This window comes from Opisthocomus hoazin, chromosome 2, assembly GCF_030867145.1.
Source record: "Opisthocomus hoazin isolate bOpiHoa1 chromosome 2, bOpiHoa1.hap1, whole genome shotgun sequence".
NCBI classification, from domain to species: Eukaryota; Metazoa; Chordata; class Aves; order Opisthocomiformes; family Opisthocomidae; genus Opisthocomus; species Opisthocomus hoazin.
The window spans coordinates 29,285,144-29,299,893 of NC_134415.1; positions in this window are offsets into that span (position 1 = coordinate 29,285,144).

The window sequence follows — 14,750 nt, forward strand, 5'->3', positions numbered from 1 at the left end:
TAATAGTCTGACCTGTCTCCAGACCAGCTCTACTGTCGTCCTGCTCTGAATGCCCATTCCTAGTCGGAAAATGTTGCCCAGTCCGGCGGCTTGCATTGCCCAGGTTAGTCCTACAGAAAGGAGTTTTGACTGTCATCTCTGAGACCACCCAGTGATGAGAACCAAAGTGCGGTAGGTGGAGATATCTGGAAGATTTGCCTCCAAAGAGCACTTCTACTCCTGAGCAAAGTGCTCTCGCGGGCACATTTAAACAGTATAGTATGTATGAATAAGGTAGGCTGGACTTGTCTCACATCCCGTATCGTCATCAAGGTAATTTTTAAGTTGCTAGCACAGACTACTCCACAGCTGCTTGACAGATGTTACTGAATGTGGCAATTTATGTACATCACACACTACATCTATTTATCTGTCTTATTTACCACTTATGATGACCCTGAAGATGGGCCTTGAATCTAGAACATGGTTTGAGACACTAACACGTTGCTGTCTATAAAACTGGTTTCCATACCAGAAGAGAAATCAGTTTACAAGCTGAAAATACTTTTTTTAAGTTCCTCATAGATACACATCATTTGAGAGACACAAAATCAAATTCATATTAAACTAACAAAGCTGATACATTTTTACTACATCTACAGACCACAGAACACTTTGCTTTCAAGAAAAGTTGAATAAATCACAGAGCTATCTTTAGGAGACTTCTCCCCTTGTCTTCAGAAAGTCCTTAATGTGACATCTGTCCCTGCACTGTCACCTCTTTTAAAACTAACAAATGCATGACATATAACCCAAGATTTATAAATTAAAGAAACCCACCCCTTTTAAGTAATATTCTTTAAATCTTGGTTTCTGACAGTCCTCGTATTTGCTCAGTAACTGTAATAGGCGTATTTTTCAGAAAATAGTGAATAAAAACTGACAAGCTATCGGGGGAATCTGAATGCATAATTGATAGGGGCATAAATTAATATGATTAGGCCTTTATTGGGTGCCACTGCTGCCAAACCTACAAAAGGGGCATGGAATAAAACATGGCTATGTTCTCAGGGCTGATAGACATCAATATGTAATGCATATTATCTCAAGCCTTCTCATGTAGTCTGCTTATGACAGCACTCAACCTAATTGAAATTTTTATCTTTCTGTTGCATACAGACAGTTTTGACTGGCTGCTTCCAGGGAAAAGAGAGAAATCCAAATGACCCAAACGAATGTTTCTCTGTAGAGGTATATACCCTCCTTGCAAATCACTTTAAAATGGCTTTTTGCTTTCTGGTTTTATAAAGCCATCTTCAGAAAGCTGCATTAAAGACAACCCAGGACTTGGTTTGCCTCTCTCCCTTTTAGCTAAGCTCAACAGCGCATTTCCCTAAAAGAAAGAAAAGAATCAAAAGATTTCTTCGTAAAAATCAATATATTGTATGCTTACTTCAACTGAGGCCTCGTTTTGCTACAGTTCTTCACGCTGCATAAATGCAGCTTCAGAAGAAATAATTTTTCTCTTTATTATGAAATTTTAAACATTATCTCACTCCAGATCTGTGAGAAAAAGTTAAAAATAAAGAGTGATTTCTGGAACTGACACCCCCAATCCCTCCAAAAATGATGGTCAGTTCATACAGTTTCATTTAGATAATTCTAAATTATTGTTAGACTTTTTCTTTCTTTTTCAGTTCTCTTTGAGTTCACGCACTGTGAAATGAAAAGCCATGGCAAAAACATGATAGCTAGTGGTTCTAAAATCTTTCAAACATTTCCTGTAAATGAGAATTGTAATCAATATTCACTTTTCATGAAGGGTTTTTGCTTTGACAAGTCAAAGTTGATTAAAAAGTTTCAGATTTAATATTTTGCTCCTTATTGAAAAGTTCTGTACTGCAGGAGTGTTCCTGAGAATGCATGCTACCTTTACTAAGTATTTTTATTACAGTAGTGCTGGATGTTGTACAAATAAGATAAGGAGTCTGTTTCCACTCCATTGTTTACAGTCTAGAACGCAATTATCCCCGGAGTAAGACACATTTAACCTGTAAAAATCAAAACAAAACACGGAGAGGGGCAGAAATTGGTCTAAAAACTCATTTTGGCGTTACTGAAACTCACTTCCTAAGATATAGAAAATAAATCCATTTTTTTCTTTCTGAAATATATTTTAAATGCCATGCATTTATTCTGATAAATAAAAATCATGTCATTGGTTGTTTTCATACTGTGACATGAAGATAAAGGCAGTATAAGTAAAAAATTACTTTCTTCTGTTAACAGACAATCTTCTACTCTTCTAACTCATCACTCCGCTATCATAAACGGTAGGGCATCCATAAATATAAAGCGGCCACATGTTTTGTAGCTTGAAGAATGACACATTGCGTTCTGAAAGATCCATGCTCCTGCACCTCTTATTTCAAGTAATTTATTTATTTCAGAGGCTATAAACCACTCCCACTTTCATTTTATACCTGCCCTTGGTAGTTGTGAGTTCAAGATGTGAAACAAACCTGCTATGATTTCTTTTCTATTTACACATCACAACCAGAGAGGGCAGGGCAGTTGATGGACAACGAGAGCTCATGAACTTTCCCTTGAGCACCATGGAGAAACTCCAAGCCTTATTTCGCCCTAATGTGAATTTGTCATATGAATGAAGTTTTAATGAAACACATATTGAGAGCCTGCTGCTGCATGATTTTGGTGCTGTTTGTTCCTACTTTGGTGCTCTACTGAAAAGTTCGCTTTCTTCCCTTTTCAAGAAACCAGACTGATAACCATATAACTAGAACATACTCTGCGTATGTTCTGCAGTGTTGTGTAGATTTTCATGGGGTATAGGGGTGATTTGAGGCTGTAGAGATTCAAAGGTCAGGTGCTTAAGTTACTTTACTATTTTAATTCTGGGTAATTTTTTTTTTGGTACTACCTGGGAATGTCAATATCATGTAGTGGCTATAAATAGAGAAAAATACAGAATAACAAGGAATTCCCAACCCTATCAGACAAGTTAGTCAGAAGATGGCTTCAAGGGATGCCTGCTGATTTTATTTCTTAAAACAGTATTTAATTCCTGAAGGACATCTCTCATTAGAGCGTAGCTTGGACCTGTAACTACTTCTGGAGGTTCTTAAGAAAGGAATTATTATAGCTCATAAGATTCTCTTGCAGTAATACGTGATGCAGTTTGAGCCTCCTATGAGGCTGATAGCAGAATAATTTCACAATAGCACTAAGCATCACAGGACAATAGTTTAAGGTGAATTTCAGGAGTTTGTCTTTAAAATAATTTCCCTATTAATCCCTGTTTTCCAGGTGATCTGGTCTTTCTCAGGGGCATGAATACAGACCCGTTCATCTAGTAGGAGAGCCGGCAGCTCAAGATAGCATTTGGGGCACAAGGCTTTTTTCTCCTCCACCTCATAATTTACCGAGTCCTTTTGTCACACCATAATACTTTCTTTCATCCATTTTGCTTCAGGCACCCAGGAACACTCATTCAGTCCACAAGTACAGCAGCTCTGCTTGTTGTTGAGAGAGGGGAATATTAACCACAGGAGGAAGAGCCTGAAATGACATCCACTCCAGGCTTTCTCCTTTTTCAGCTGTCGGTTACTACTAGCATCACAACAGTGGGTGGCAGAAACATGTATGGCAAGACTGGAGTGCAGAGTGGGGCTGGCTCACACCACACTACACAGACGTCTTTTAGCGGGTGTGATGAGAGTGTTGGCAGCCAGTTGTTTGGCATCTCCCATTTAACCTTATAACCCCACTGCTCCCATCTATAGCCCAGAAGACTGATATGTTGCTGGTGGACTACTTTGCCCACTAGATAAAAAAAGGGACAGTTAACATCCTCACTACTCCTCTGTATGTGCACAGATAGTCATGACTTTGGAGGAACAGATGTGCAACAGCCTGAGTAGACAAGATGAACTCATGACCTTAGTAACTCTGGCCCAAGCTCTACTGTGCCAGGTGATATCTTATACCACAACTAATTCCATGGAAGCTAATATAGACAACAGTTTCAAAATATAGTTTTAAATTAAAAATCACTATTTCTAATCCAACCATAAGGTACATTTAGACATCCCTCTCCACAACGCAACTTCAAAACTGGAATCACAGGTGCTTACAAGAGTCCGTGAACAAAACTAGCACTAGCATGTGAAACAAGTAAAAAGGCTTGCTAGTAGCCTGTGGAGTACAGAGATAGGATCCTGCAGACTGACTTGGGTACTGTCCTGGGTTTGAACTTAGTTTTGGTCATAGAGGTCCTAGGGTCAAGATATTGCCAGTCTGAGCACTAAGATCAGAATGACGTCTCTCAGACAAATGTGAGCCGGCTAGGACTTCTACAGAAAAGTGATGGTGGTGGGGCTAGTTGGTTTCTTTGCAGAGGACAATGCAGATTCTTTGAAATTTTCACAGTGTTTTTGCAAGCTGTGAAGAGTGATCAAGGGTTTTTTCAATGGAGCAACTTCACATACTTACTCATGAGAAAACCAAAACACGTTATGGCATAATTTTAGTGCCTCTCTGTGGGTCAGGCTTTCTTGCAGTCCTATATACTTCAGTATACACCAAACTCTCTACTTGGCCAAAATAGAAATGTCCCGTGTGTGACAGAGAATGTAGTAGACAAACCTAGCTTGTAAATACAGAAATCATCTGGAGATACTTCCTATATAGCACGCCTTTTAAACTCTCCAGTAGGGGCTAAACACTGCACGACTATGAAGATGCTTCTTAATGCAAATCAAGGTTATTACAATGGCCTTGAAACCAGTCAATGAACACAGGCCCAAGAATCAGGGGAGGAAGAGAGAAAAATTAGCACCATTTCATAGGTATGAAAGTGCAGGACTGCACAGAAACTAAAAGCAATACCCGCAGTGCTACTATAATAAATTACAGGTATTAACTAGCTCACAGTACCCTGGTATGGTAGGGATGGGCTACTATCACTGTGTGCAGAGGAGAGAACTGAGACCCAGGAAACAAGGGATATATTTCCAGAGAGGTGAATGACACCTGAGGCCTCCAAATCTACTTGTAGTTTTGAGGTCTGTTCCTCCCTCACAAACTATTTCATCTGAGGTCAAAAAAGGCTTTTAAACAGAGGTTGCAGAAGTTCCAGTGCTAAACCTCCACCAAACCACCTTGCAGCATATTGGCAGAAATCCTGCTGTGCTTACTGCAAACCACTGAAAGCCCCAGTCTGCCAAATAACTATGGCTTTTCAAGAGGCTAGAACTTGCCTGAAGTTAGCAAAGTGAAACCTCTATGAGGTCTTAATATTCCCTCCCCTCATTGCAAAGCCATTTGAGAAATTTCAGCATTGTGACATTTTCAAATTACCAAACTGAAACACTTTACATGTTAGTAAAATGCATTGTGCCGACCATGTTTTAACAAAGATCATTTATCACCTCTTGAAAGTTGCTGAGTAAATCCTTTTGACTTTGCACTATCCCATTCATCCTTGTTTCAAATAATGCAATTCTAACATTGTATTGATATTCTTTTAGATTTTTCCCCCCCTTCTTTCCCATTTAGAAACTGTTTTCTAAATACATTTGATGCAACTAAGTTTTATATTTGTCTCCTTATGGAAGTATGCAGAAGATGTGCTCAGCTATATTGATCTCTGAGGAAATGTGGATGAGGTAGATAATGTGAAACCTTTTTGTCATTACCAACAGTTATATAGGTTCTGGAAACTTTCTGTGTTTGGCTGACTAGATAAGTGGATGCACTCACATTTATTTGATTGGAAAAGTATGGGGAGTAAACTGTGTCTCCCCATTTTCTGTATGGAATTGATCTTTTGTGTATTAAGGCATTTCTATTACAGCAAAGGAATTGGTGATTACAAGAGAGCAGAAGCACCTCTTTCTTTCTGCTGGAGTCTTTGGAGACCTGTCTTAAGGAAAAGGGAAGGGACCTAAACAAGTTAAGAGAGGGGACAATGAAAGGGCACAAAGAAAAACTTTGAACATTTCCACCTCTAACCTTCAGAAACTGAAGGAGAAAGAAATTTCTGCTCTTGACTTTATTAGCTCCTTGCATCTCTCTTACATCTGTGAGAGACCTACCCTTACTCTCCCTGGTCTGGGGTAGCTGCAGGTGGCAGATACTCATTAGGCTCTGGCTCAGTTGCAGGAGCAAAGGCTGGTACTCAGCTTTACTCTGCTAGCTGGGACAGCAGGTAGAAGGTTATTAATGTTTACATGCAAGTCCCATGACTTGTGTTGTAGTTTGTCTAAGAAGTGAATGGTCAAAAACTGAGTGGGGTCATTTCTACTGGGAAACTACCACTTGATTAATTATTTTTTCTCCCACATGCTTCAATGCACCCCCTTTCTCTGAGTTTCCGGACTGCGTTCCACATCTGCTTGACTGCAGACATCAAGATGTATACAAACCTCAACAAACAAGTGTGGGCCACAAAATCTTAGTTCTGGATCCAGGCTATACTTTCTTTGGAGATAAAGAGATCTTTCAGTCCTCTTGTATCAGTTACTCCATCCCCATAGAGGTTACTGCCTTCTTGACTGAACTGATTTAATCCTCTGCTTTGTGGAAACAATGAATAATCAAGTTAAAAGATTTTGGTTTTAAAAGTGTATCTTTTTCTTCATCTGGTTTACAGCGTGACCACAAAATCCAGTAAGACAGGCTTAAGTGAAGTAGAAGTTCTTTTTGGCAAGGGGGAAAAGAGTTGGGAACAGGGATCATTTAAACTGCCATTGCCATTATAACGCAGATAATTCATGATATAGGGTTAGATGCTGGTACCCAGAGTGCACAGGTGAGTAGCAGAAAGACTCTGGTGCTTCTTTCTGGTGCTGGCTTTCAGGACTAGGACTAACCAGGATCAGATGGCCAGAGACATCCTCCCTGTAGAGAGCAGACAAAAGCAAAGTCACCCACACACCATCCACGGTCCTAGACAGGCAGGTTTTACAGCTGAGACCCACCACTACTGGGCACAGCCCTCCCGCACCACTCTTGTGAGTGTACTGATATGAACCTGATACGCTGGCTCCTGGCTTGATGCCTTTTCAGTCAGAATCTCCCTTCCTCCTCACCTGCACCCCAACATACATTTTTTACAACTCCTCTTTTTGTCTGAGCCCTATGACCTGGCATAAGATACTTTATCACGAGGTCTACTTGCACTTTTGGAAAAAAAAAAAAAGTTTGTTGTTATGTCAGTCTGCCCTGTTTATTAAAATACAACTCCATTAGGTTCACATCCATATGTTCAAATATCCTTTCTAAGTTGGATCCTGACCCACAATACAATTCCTGAGATTGATGGTGATTGGCATAAAGCTTGTCTAATCACAACAAATCCTGCACAGACTAAGAGCTCTGTCCTCCCCTTGGTGACCCTCTTACGCATTTCATATATGTTTAGACTAGTACTTTTTTAATGCAGTCTTATTCAAAATTAAGCAAATCTCTGCCATGATTATCAAAATTGGCAGATAGAAACACACAGTATCACAGGCAAAACTAAAAGTGAACAACTTGTGCAAATAGGGAAAGTGACACGTGATAGACAAGAGACAGCTCAGAAAACCTGGAATGGAGCCATTGGCTTTAATTAGCCATATCAATTTATGTTGTCCAAGAATCTGGCTTGTTTCTTAAAAAAATGTTTTGGATGTGTTAGAAAAATTTGGTATATAAATTACAGCTGCACCTATGACACTGTAACTTGAACGACCAGTACTTACTCAGTCAACTACAATAGGAGTCACTGTCCTTGGTAGGATTACAGGGGCAATACTTTTTAACATGGGTGAGAGGCTCTTGCACAATTTCTCCAATGTATTAAGCATGAACAGGCTTTTCTTCAACGTTGGGTGTACATGTCTTCTCGTCACATTTATTTTTCTCCACCACACTTATTTATTGTGGCCATTACGTGGTGGGGGGGGTGGTGGTGGTGGTAACTTCCCTTCCTATAAATGTTTGTCTCCTCCATTCCTTTTATGGGAACACCACAAACTGACAGAGTGGTCGTTTCATATGCTTGTCTTGTTTTATTTATTTACATAATCAAAGATGACATTCACTATTGTTAAAGTGTATTGCTATGGCTTCTTCATTGCTTGCAAAGGAACTTGTGGGAAAAGATAAAGACAGGCTATGATAGATATGCTGATAAAGACTTGTAGTTTCTTACTGACAAGAAGTCATGCTGATAAAGACTTGTAGTTTCTTACTGACAAGAAGTCTCATTTGTTTAAAGGAATTTTATAGAACTCAAAAAATTGCAAGCCTAGCTAAAATAAAAAAAGTAGTAAAATATTGTTGGCTTATTCTGCTGTTAGAAAAAGTTTTGGGGGCCTTGAAATATCCTATACTGACAGCTGGACATGAAGAATTTCAAACCGATAAAGTAAGAATATAAATATCTTCTACGTAAGAATGATTGATAGAACAACATGACTGGTACACATAGATAGCACATTATCTCAAACACTGTATCTTAGGGTATTCATTTACAGAAAGACAATTGCTACCAGTTAGGGCTGAAAAAGAATATTCTGTGGCAAGGGGTTCATCCTTTCATTAAGTATCAATCTATTGCCAAAGCAGAGGGTGCTTTTGTTTTTGTGTCTCCCCCCTTGCCTTTTTCTCCCCTCAACCTGCATTTTCTTAAGTATTTATTAATTTATTGGAATATAATCTCCTGTATTCATATAGTTTCCTTAGGCAATGTAGTGGTTGCTTTTATAGAAGAACTATATTAAGAATTTTAGGTATTGATAATTGGCAATCTAACTTTGAAGTTGCAAATGAAGAGGTCCCTGTGTAGCATCCAAGTCTACCAGAGATTTACAGAAAATCGGACAAGCATGTGCAGGCTGAAGTGGAAATAGAATTCTTTATACCACACACATCCTGAATAAAATTACATGGTTTTAATTGTATTTTTATTGCCTCTGTCATAGAAAAGGTACTCCAAGCTTAATCCTGATGTTTTTCTACAGTTCAGAAATAAGGTCCAGCAACGGAAGACATATGGAAAGACTTTGCACGTTTATGTGAAGTAGTATATTGAAAGCAAATTCCTTCATTTGCTTGGCCATATTCTCATTTTAATTATTTGAGACTCCAAACTTCCTTTTCCTCGAAGTGGTATTCCTTATAGTACGTCTTCTCAGCTCAAGTGTCAGATCAATTAATTTTTTCTCTCTTTGTTTGCTCTAGAGAAGACTTCTTTTATTACAAGAAAAGAAAAAAAATGTACATATGTGATAATAACTTTAATTATTGAAGGTTTTTGACACCACTGATGAAAACGCTTCCCACAAAGTCAGCTTTGAGCATAGCCAGTGACAATGCTGTGAAGGTCAGTGTTCAGATTAACATACTCACTGTAAAAACATATGGCAGATTTTTGTACTAATAGAAGTAGTAATGTACGAACTGATTGAAAGAGTGAAAAACTTATATCCAGAGTAATTAGAAGCCTCTGATACTAAGCAACTAAACAAGCTTCCTTGGGAAATAGAAACTTAAAATTTACATCCTTGCCTCTTATCTAATCTAAGGTGACTTTGATTCCAAGAAACATTTTTTATTTTTGTAGTTGCTTCCGAGACAGTTGCCTAGCAGAACTTGGATTGATGGAACTAGATTCTTGGTATCTCCCCTAATATGAAAGACATTACACACTAGCATTCTGATTCCTCTCACCTCTTAGGGTGTAAATCGGGGAACCTTCACGGAAATCAGCAAGTACTAGGCCCAAGAGCTTTCAGTGTGTGAAGGAATTAATTTTTGGCTGGCAGACTCTTATGAAAACTGATTTCTGAAAAAATAAAATCTTTTTAAAGACAAGTAAACCTTCATGTACAGAAAGCAGTTGGGGAATCGTACAGTGCTTTGCACCAAAGAAAATTTGTGCCTTGATAGTGTCACCATCATGTACACATTCAAGGCTGATGAGGAGGATGAGTAAAGATAAGCACGAGACTTTCCTAAGACAGCTAACAATACATTGAAAGGAAGAGAAGTTTTGGAGGAAAAATTAAACATTCTGAGACAATAAAACTACTTCCCCCCAAAACACAATGTACATATGTGAAAGGACTGAAAAATGAGTCATAGATGCTAAAAGAGAGAAGTTGGCTGATGTTCTTTGAAACAGAAGATCTGGAAACCATTTACTGAAACACAGAGAAGGCCTTTTAGCAGAATCCTGCTCCTTCTCCATTTTGTCTTCTGCCTTTCAATAAGGTCTTTTGAAAGATCGTTATCCTGGAGAAGACACAGTTACACAAATGTTTCCCTTCAACAAGAAAATGAAAACTTTAAGTTACGTTAAATAAATAAACAAAACCCATCCATTACTCATCTAAAAACAGAACAAAATGAAACAACAAAAACCAAAATGATATTATTAAACACACAATTAAACAGAAAACCCCAGATGTCCTATATATTGGTCATTAGTCATATATCTAGTTGATTGACGACATGTAACAAAGTGCTGTGGGTTGAAGCCTGATGTGTTCTCCACATCTAGGTTACTCAGAGCAGTTTAGTGTTATGTGGCCAAAAAGCACAGCATAAGGAACAGAGAGCATTGGGGGGGGGGGGGGGAATAAAATCTGCCCTTAAACAGTAATAATTGGATTTGGGGCTCTCTCCAGCACAAATTAGCATTTATGGCATCTGGCCCATGGACCAGATGCTGTAAGACTTTGGGGGTGCTTGGAAGCGTCCAGTTAATGGCAGCAAATGGCTGTTAAGGGAAGAAAGGGAGATAGAGACCTGTGAAGAAAGGCAGCACTTTCACCAACCTCCACCTCTGAGTGTGATGAGCTGGTGGGACCTAAGCCATTGCCTGAAATGGATGAAGACAGCACTTTTTCTCAGGGGAAAAGAGAAGCAGCTTCTTCCCTGAGCTTTTGCATTTCTCTGAAGAAGAGCAACTCGGCACTCTCCACACGTGCAGCTAATGTGGTTGAATCAATCTTTCCAAGAAGTGGAAGTATGTACTACCTCCTATATTGGATTAGGTCCTTTAAACAGGCCATCCACTTCTCAAACCACCCTGCCATTTCAAGAAATTCTAAATTTTCCTTCAGCTATAAGCCAACTTGGCAGACTAGTTCTGGTATGTGGCAAACCAAGAGAGTCCAAAATGCCACTGAACATTTTGTTCTGTAAGAAAAATCAAAGAAGATGTGTGTGTGTGGGGGGTGTAAGTTTACAATCCAGATCATTCCTCCCAGCTCATAATTCTCTTAAAACTTGTGGCAAATTCTGTGTCTTTAGGAGATCTCAGGTTCGGTGAACAATTACTTTGTAATACGGAATGATTGTGCACAGACTTTCAAAACCGATGTGAAAGTTGCATACAAGCAGTAGTGTTATTGGAGTCTTTGTTCATATAACATTCTTTAAAATTTAGACATCATCATTTACAGCAGGTCAACAAAGAGATCCAACAACAGACCTGTATGATTTATGATAAGTGAGAAACACCAAGGGACAAACAACTGATGTAAAGGAGTAGAGAAATACACAGCCCAATAAATCATAACCAACAAAGTTAAACCAATGAGGTTTAGCAACCACGAGCTTCTTGGTGACACTTTTTATTTTGCCTGCTAGATAGAGGACATGCACAAATTCTCATTTCAGTTCCATCTTTCCTTCACTTTTGGATTTGCAGACTCATTTGACCAGTCTGTCACTGTGACATAAAGTAGCACTATTTTGAAATTTTCCAGCAAAATGCTGGTTTTTTTGAATTGGAAAGTGAGATGCTACCACTATCAGAAGTGTTCATGGTTATTTATAAACATTATGGCTGACATTTAATCTGGAAACGTTTTCAAGTTCCCAAACGGCTGGCAAGGGACTGAACATCCCTCTTTCACCTTCAGCTCCTTTGGCTGTAGCTTTGCTATTTCAGAAGTGCCCACAGTTTACATGTGGAGCATTTTCCGCAAAATGCAAGGCCCAGCTGAGATCCCCTGGCTAAACTGGTTGAAAGCCATAACCATCAAACTATTAGCCCAGCTAATCTGTTGTGTATACACAACTCTCCATTATAACACATATTCCAATGGACAAATACTTAAGATGTAGAAGACATTTTCAACAGTCTGTTCCAGGAAACATTTATACTCACATACACACATATGTATATATTTATATAATAGAACTGCTTCAAAGATCGAATGGAGAGAAACTCCAGCACAGCCAGCAGTAGCTGTAGCATCATCTGAGACATGAGAGCAGGGACGTCCACATGTTTTTTCCTCATCTTCATCCATGAGAAGAGCAATGCAAGAGAACGATGAAGCACAGGGTCAGTAAGAAACTAAGACAGCAAATGAAGAAATAACCCAGTTGGAGCTAGATGGAACCTGAACCCAATCGCTAGGCAAAGTCTGTCTGCTGGGGTAAAAGGGAGGAGGAGTGGGATAAAGAGATGGAGGAAATCTCCTTCAGCTTGGAAACTGAGCCACTGTCTCCATGCAAATGAGGTGTTTAGCAGTTTGTCAGTACTAACAGCCTGACTGCTTTTTCTTCTGGCCTATGCATTAACAATGAGGAGTTGAGGGTTTTAGAAAGTGCCTAAATAATTTGGCTGAAAAAATTAAATGGAATTAAAAGTCATCACTTGGCATTTAAAATCATTCAGTAATTAAAAGTCATCACTCAAGCATTTTCAAAGTTCCCTTCTTAAAAAAAAAAAAGAGTTAATCTTCAGAGTAAGCTTTAGAATCTTCTTTTAATTTTTCTTGAATAAATCTTGTCCAAAATAGAGTTTTCAGAAATAGATGACTTTACCATTATGATTTAATCAACAGTCATTTGAAATGAATATTTCAAACCCTCACATTCTACATGCAGCATGAATATCTCAGGAGGAAAAGAAGGCACAGAATGCTCTGAAATGAAGGAAGTTTGAACACACAGTCTGTATTTTAAAACGTCATCTCTTCATTTCCTCTGTGGCCACCCATTTGTTACAGCACTGTTGGCCAAGAATTGCTTCACAGGCTCCACTTCCACACACAGCCTGTGACAGGAGGTGGGAGAGGGAAGAAAAGTAATGCGTAGCCACAGGAATATCAGCTCTCAGCTGGAGCTTATACAGCCCAATGCTACACGTGCTGAGGCACACTGAGCAAAGCAACAACAGAGGTAAGCCATCGTAGCAGTCAGCGGAACTGGATGCAAAAATGTCAGAGAAAGAGTTTTATAAAAAGTTGAGGTTCCTGTGAATGCATGATAGGATAAAACTGGATTTTTTCCCCAGTTTTTCATTATTCAGCTGCCTGCGGGACCGATGAAATAGATACCCACTGCTACCTATGAACCTTACTCAAAAAGAAGCTTCAGTCATGATTGCCCTTCTCTCCTGCACAGAACACAAGGCACTGTAATAGATACCCAGATGATGCTTATTTCCTCCACTTTTTATCTTATTTTTTACATCCTCTATTCATTGCTGAGTTATTGAAGAACGTGGCCAGTAATTTCTACCAGGAATAATTTCAAATATTATGTTCACAGTTTTGCCCTATGACTAGTCAAAGAAAGGAGGGGGATCCTCTATATATTTGAATTAATACGTTTCTCTGTTCAGCATGAAATGCTGCTTGCTTATCTGTATGAAGAGAAGCTGGAATTATCTTTCATTCTCTTATCACACATTGCTGACACAAACTGTTTCTAACCATTAATAAGACCAGAACGTACAAACATTTCATTTTTTAAGAAAAGCTCTTCCTACCTACATGGGAACTTGGAAAGGAAACGGGTAAAAAAATTCCATTCAGGTGAAAATCTGATGCCATGTTTAATAAATTCAAATTAATTTGATTAGATTTCTTAATTGATATTAACCTTGAGAAACTGAAGACAAACAGCTTGGCATACTTTTTACTAGGCAGTGTGATATTTAAATGGTCTGCAAGAGATACAAGAACCATGAAAACTAAGACTCAGTCACTCAGTCCATGTCCAAGACAGGCTCTGGGTTTCTTGAAGTGGTACCAGTTGGACGCTTTCCTAAGTTACTGTTTTTTAGCTGAAACACGTTCTTAAGAGGAGACTAAGAACAGAAATGTTAAGTGTCAGTAACTACTATTGTGTGTATTTTTCTCCTGCTGAGAGTCTCACAACATGGTTACAGCTGGACAGAATCGGGTCAATATGACATTACAAAATTTTAACAAAAATGTAGCAGATCCCCCCTCCTCTCTGTATTTCCCCCCTCCTCCCACTCCCCAAACAGCACGCCACAAATTGCACTTTCCACTCACCTGATTTTACGTTAAGGCTTTTCAAGAGGATTGTCATCTATAGCCTGCAATTCAAGCCTCTTACTCCCTTTGCAAAAGAATCAGCTATATTGAACTGGAAATCTCACCCTCTAACCATTTATTAATATAGTTTTAAAGGAATTCTCAGATTTTTGTTGCTAACTGCTCACTTGGGTTGAAATGTGATGCACTTGTTGGCAGTGTTGCCCCAGAGGGACTGCAGTGAGACAGACTTACTCAAGCTTCACTTGAACACAGAAATGAAAATCAATAAACAATTTGAACTTCTCAGAAGAGAATTTTTCTCCTCTAATGAATATACAAGCTTGGTTACAGCTTAATTTAAAGATTGAATTTAGTGTGTGTTTTTTCCCTGCACCAGGAGCATGACAAACACAAGCTTCAAGTGACATGTCCCAAAGGGGGACTAGAAAAGAA